The sequence below is a fragment of the Onychostoma macrolepis genome, chromosome 23, assembly GCF_012432095.1.
Source record: "Onychostoma macrolepis isolate SWU-2019 chromosome 23, ASM1243209v1, whole genome shotgun sequence".
Classification (NCBI taxonomy): domain Eukaryota; kingdom Metazoa; phylum Chordata; class Actinopteri; order Cypriniformes; family Cyprinidae; genus Onychostoma; species Onychostoma macrolepis.
The window spans coordinates 30,147,441-30,153,349 of NC_081177.1; positions in this window are offsets into that span (position 1 = coordinate 30,147,441).

Consider the following 5,909-nt stretch of genomic DNA (forward strand, 5'->3'; position numbering starts at 1 on the left):
TACACTATGCAATAGAAACACAGTACACAGCCACGTCCACGCTCTGTATATATCATTTTAAGGACTGAATACTGATATCTGAGACCCTGGGTTGTATTTTAAGCTCTGTTATTGCTAAAATGTAAACAGCCATTTAAAATTTATAGATGTAACTCTCACCCAAAATGTTGTTGTTTATTTTATTCACCCATTAAGCACACTTCCACTTTTGAGATCAGATTATAAAAAGAAAAAAAAAAAAAATTATTATCCTTCTTGATGTCTTCACCCAGCGGTTCTCAAGTCCAGTCTTCGCGCCCCCCCGCTCTGCACATTTTGTGTGTTTCTCTTATCGCTTCAGACGTTTGTTCTATTCGAACGTAATGCGAAGTGGACATAATTTCCGCCATAATTCCAGTTCAAAGCGAGCGTATATGTTCAATTTAAAGGTCGTTAAAGTTTACGAGACGTAAATTTAATTTGAATTTTTCACGCATGCATCTATGTCACACTTCTCTAGTGAGTTTCCACATGTTTGTTAGACCTTGAGAATGAAGGTAATCATAACTGTTCACAATTAAATTCCACAGATGACCTACCTTTTAATTTAGGGCCCCGATAATTACATTTATTTATTTTGGGGGGGAATTGAGAACCGCTGTCTTAACCAATTGATACGTTTGTTACTATATACCTCCTATAATTTCAAGTCAGTTAGATCGTTACACACTGAGATATGAGTCTCCATGTGTTGAAAGCTGTTTAAAAACTTTCACCAAAAGAGGAGCCCCTTAAATGTGCATTTTTTTTTTTAGATGTCTTTAGTTTGGGTAAGTTTCACTACTTATTGTAAAATTAAAAGATTAATGTTCAGACTTTTGCATATTATGACCTGGAACTTGGATGTGGGAAATAATTACATCAGATCCAAAAGATAGTTTCAGCAACACAGAACACCGTTAGCTGACTAGCTGAATAAGATTGGGCCTCATTCATGAAACATTCGTAAATATAGGAGTAAATTGCACGTAAAACGGACCTTCCCGAAAACTTCACAGACGCTTCGTAAATGTCTGATTTGATGCGTATGTTAATGAATTTCAATCATTCGTAATTAGGGCGCTCATGCACGCTCATTCACAATTGGCATAATCCCCGCCTATGACTAGCCTTTTAATACCAAACTCTGCTACTTCGCTTTGCTTCGTAGACAGAGTCTGGAAGGGCATAACTGACAAGCGTTGGTATAAAATATGGTAACACTTTAGAATAGGGAACACTTATTCACTATTAACTAGGTAGTTGTTAAATTTAGGTATTGGGTAGGATTAGGGATGTAGAATAATGTCATGTAGATTAGAATAAGGCATTAATATGTGCTTAATTAGTACTAATAAACGGCTAATATTCTGTTACCGAAAATATTTGCAGCCAACTGTCAAAGTCAGGATTAGTTCTGTTAAACACAGCTCTTCGTTCATTTCGAGTCTGTCGGAAATGCTGCAACTTAATTGCAAGATTACAGCATGACATGGCAATATTCAAGGACTGGAAAAGAAAGGAGACGCTGACCTGTCAAAAGGGTGCCAGTCGAGCTCGACAGATAAAAGAGACCGAGACCCTCTAAACCTCATTCAAAATGTGAACAAACACTCTTCTTGTTCGGGCTTCAGCTGGCAAGTGCCGGGAATATTCTCCACAACAGAGCGAATAGCATCCCGTGTCTCCATATCCGCTGTCGTCTCAGATTTCCCTCACAAACTACAATCTTAAATTCTGCGCTTAGCGTCTGCGTCACGGCTCTCAGCCCGCCCTCTGTTCGCTGATTGGACGGCTGCTGCGGAGCCATGGCTAACAACAAATATTCAATAACGTGTGTCCACCAAAGCGGTTTTAGCCAGCTGAAAAATGTCAGCAGCTCTTCTGAAAACGACCAGCTGGTGGCGCTTGAGAACACTTTGGTGGCGCAGCGTTTTTTCCAGCCGAGACGCTTTGGCTGCTATGAAGTGGAATATCCACGGCAGTAACGCATTACTAGGATCTCATTTTGAAGAATATTAATGAATATAAAAATGCAGTAACCAGTAATATTAACTTCTCTATTGTTGTTGTACAAGTAGGATGATTGGTCGGTGTGGTATTTGTCCCGCCCCTCCTCCATTGATTGGTCGGCTGCCTAAAGAGTGACAGTGACAAGCGCTGCATTCTACCCAAAGCTAAACCGGAGCTGAACAGTTAATCAACTCTCAGCTACTAAAAATAAAATCACCTTGTAAAATATTATAATGGCAGTGCATCAGTTTGCCAAAAAGAACACCGAGCGTTTTACGCACCACTTACACCTGGTAAGGAGCAGGTGTAGATTTCTTTTGTACCAATTAACATTTTAAAAATACAAACACTTTCATGAATCTGAAAATTTAATTCAGAACAACTTTACGAACGATTTACACAAAAATGAATTCTGCTCATGTTTCATGATTGAGGCCCATTGTGTGCTACGCTAACATATTACTTCACAGGCATTACTGGCTTGTACTTTTACATCCATAATATTATAAATTGACAGCTTATTGCTAAGATTTCATATTATTTTAAGGTGAGCTTAAAGGGTGCACTACTATGAAAATCACACAGCTTCAGTGTGACATCAATAAGAAAAAGTATAATTTCATAGATATTTTTTAAAAAGTTGTTCATATTAAAATATGTATGAACTTAATACATGACCTAGATAATTTATTTTGCAAAATCTTGTCATTTTAATTAATATTACATGAAATTTATTAAAAATTGTTGCTGCTCCAGTTAAGCTCAGTGTGCTCTCTTTAAGCTCTTCCACATTCAACGTCTGTAAATACTTCATAAACAGGCTTTAAATATTAACTGATGGTTGTCACTAAGATAAGTTAATGGATTTTCTCTGGATTCTGTGACTCAGATCTGCAGACCGGCTCTGATCTTTGGCTTCTCCAGACTGTAAATCTGTGGAAAATCATGTGTATTCCAGCCATAAGAGACTAAAGATAAGATTACATCCATTTAAGAGGCTTCATATCGAGGCTAGTTTCTGTGTTCATCCCCATGAATTACATGTTTTATTGGTTTGTTTTATCTGATTTTTGAATGTTATTTAGCTGAACGTGGACTAGTCTAGATGATGATATGTGTTTAAATCACACTTCATTATGAATATATAACTGATCGACTTGAATGCCTTGTTGCTTGATTTTAGTGTTCTGTTTTTTTGTGATTGACTTTGTACCTTCAAAAAAAAAATTATTTTCACAATTATTCTTTAAAATTTTTCCTTAAAATAAAGATGAATTTTTAATAAAACGTGAGCTTAATGGCAAAGTTGGTCTCGGGATCAGCACCGAGAAGTCCAAGATCATGCATGTGAGCAACACGGGCCAGACATGGGGAGTCACAGTCGGGACACAGCAATTGGAGGAAGTAGAGAAGTTCAGCTACTTGGGTAGTGTGATCTCCCAGAACGGCGACACTGAGGTGGACATCAATTGCCGCATCGGGAAGGTGGCAGCTGTTTTTCAGAGGATGAACAAGATCTGATCCTCGCCGTCTGTCTCATTGAAGATCAAGCTTTGCCTATTCTCCGCAATCGTGGTCCCGACAGCCATCTACGCCAGTGAGACCTGGAAGGCGTCAGGATGCATTAACAACAGGCTCGACGTCTTCCAGCAGAGGTGCCTACGCCAAATTCTGAAGATCCGTTTTTATGATCACAGCACCAATGAAGAGGTACTTTACCCTACATCCCCCACTCACCAAAAGGAAGGCCCCATTTCTCAATCTGCAGAGGAAAAAGAAAAAAAACAAACAACAGAAACATAATTTTTACCCTTTAGGTGTCATTCTTGCAAAACGCATACATCAAAAGGTAACATTTTTAAAGACAGAAAAATTGCAGTCCTTCGAGTCATTTTTAGACCTCTTACATTCAATGTTGCCACCTTTAAACATATAATTTAAAATAAAAACCTCTTAAGTCCATTCTTCATCTCAGACCTGTGCAGTCTGCTTTCACATGACCTTGTGCGCTACACCTCCTATAGTACACTGGTTGTCCTGGATAGTACAGAAAGCCCCTGTTTGAGCCAGTGAAAAAGGACCCTGGTGGATACACTAAGCTTCCTGGCAGTGCTGTGTCTGCATGCAACTTGACCAGTCCATATGCCAAAACAGTCCTTCAAGCGCTCACCGCCTCTCACCATCTCGCAATACTTGGCCAAGAATGTTAAAACATCCCCATCCTCCACAAAAGGATTGTACAGGTCGATCGTTAGTGGCAGAAAATCTTGAGCAAATTCAGGGTAAAGTAGCAGGCCTTTAAACCACCGGTGGGTTTTTTTCTTGTCTTACGCCTCATAAAATGCAACAATCTCTTAACTGAAAAAAGGCCAAATTAATAAAGCCCAAAGACGAAAAGTCTTGAAAACAGAAAATTAAAGAAGCCAAAACACTGAAAAGTCCTCTCAACAACTCAGTCACTACGAACTCTCTTCTAAATCTTCTCTTGACATTTTCATCTGTATCTGCTTTAACTTGAAGACCGTGTTTTTCAGCCGCACCAACATGGTAAGCAAAGGTGTATCCTCTCTCAATATGTTAATCTTGGTGAATCACACTCGATCTTAGCCAAAAGGCTGAGAAGCGATAACGCTATGCCGCAGCGGGGGAGGAAGTCAGAAATGGTGATGCCCACCTCGGCCGCGGTGAGCGGGTGTAAGGTCGCCAGCGATGGAGCTCAGCATTAGTTGACAGCAGCACCTTACATCAGCGCACATGCCCCGCTCGTTCCCATTCCTGTCATAGTGGAAGCGTTTGATCATGTCATTGTTGACTGCGTTGGGCCTGCAATCAACCGGCAATCAATTTTTGTTGACAAAAATGTGTGGTGCGACGCACTTTCCTGAGGCGATTCCTATAAGGAAAATCACTGCGCCTGTTATTGTTAAAGCACTTGTGAAGTTTTTTTTTTTTTTCTGTGTTCGGTTTACCAAGGGTCGTACAATCTGATCAAGGTATGAATTGTCTTTGGAAAATATTTTCACAAGTGTTGTCAACCTTGAGTATTTCTCACAGAGTCTCTAGTGCCTATCATCCCGAGAGCCAGGGCGCTCCCATCAAACACTTAAAACGATGCTCAGGAAATACTGCATGGACACTGGTAAAGATTGGGACGAGGGAGTGCCTTTTGTTTTATTTGCAGCTAGAGAGGCTGTACAAGAGAGTCTTGGGTTTAGTCCCATTGGGCTTGCTGTCAGTGGTCCTTTTGAAAATGCTTAAGGAGAACATGTTGGGCTCTAATTTCAGTTCTAAAACAAATGTGCTTTTTTACGTTTTTTTACATAAATTTTACTTTGTAAAATTTCGGGAACGTTTGCATAAACCCTGTTCTATGGCGAAAGATTCATTGCCCGCTGCTCAGAAAAACATGAAATGCCAATAAGTCCAAAGTTCTGACAACAAGTCCTGTTTCCAAATGGGTGATCAGGTGTTAGTGTTGCTTCCCATTGTTGGCTCTGCTTTATCAGCCCGATTTTCTGGTCCTTATGAGGTGTTTAAAACATTGAGCGACACAGATTATGTGGTTAGTACACCCGATAGAAAGAGGAAAACCCCTGCATGTCATGTGAATATGCTAAAAGCATATCACCACCAAGAATTCCCGCAAACAGATGTCTGTTTTAAATGAGGTTACTGTTACTGGACCTATTCCTGCTCCTGTTGCAGTGGCATGTGGTGACGTAGGTGTTACTTGTGACACTGATGATGGCGTAGTGCTCCGTCATACGTACCAGCAATCTGTGAAATTAAAGAACTTTAAAAATTAAGTGATCTAACTTCGTATTTGTCTCATTTACCTGAACAACAAATGTGTGATATTAAGCAGCTGATTAATGACA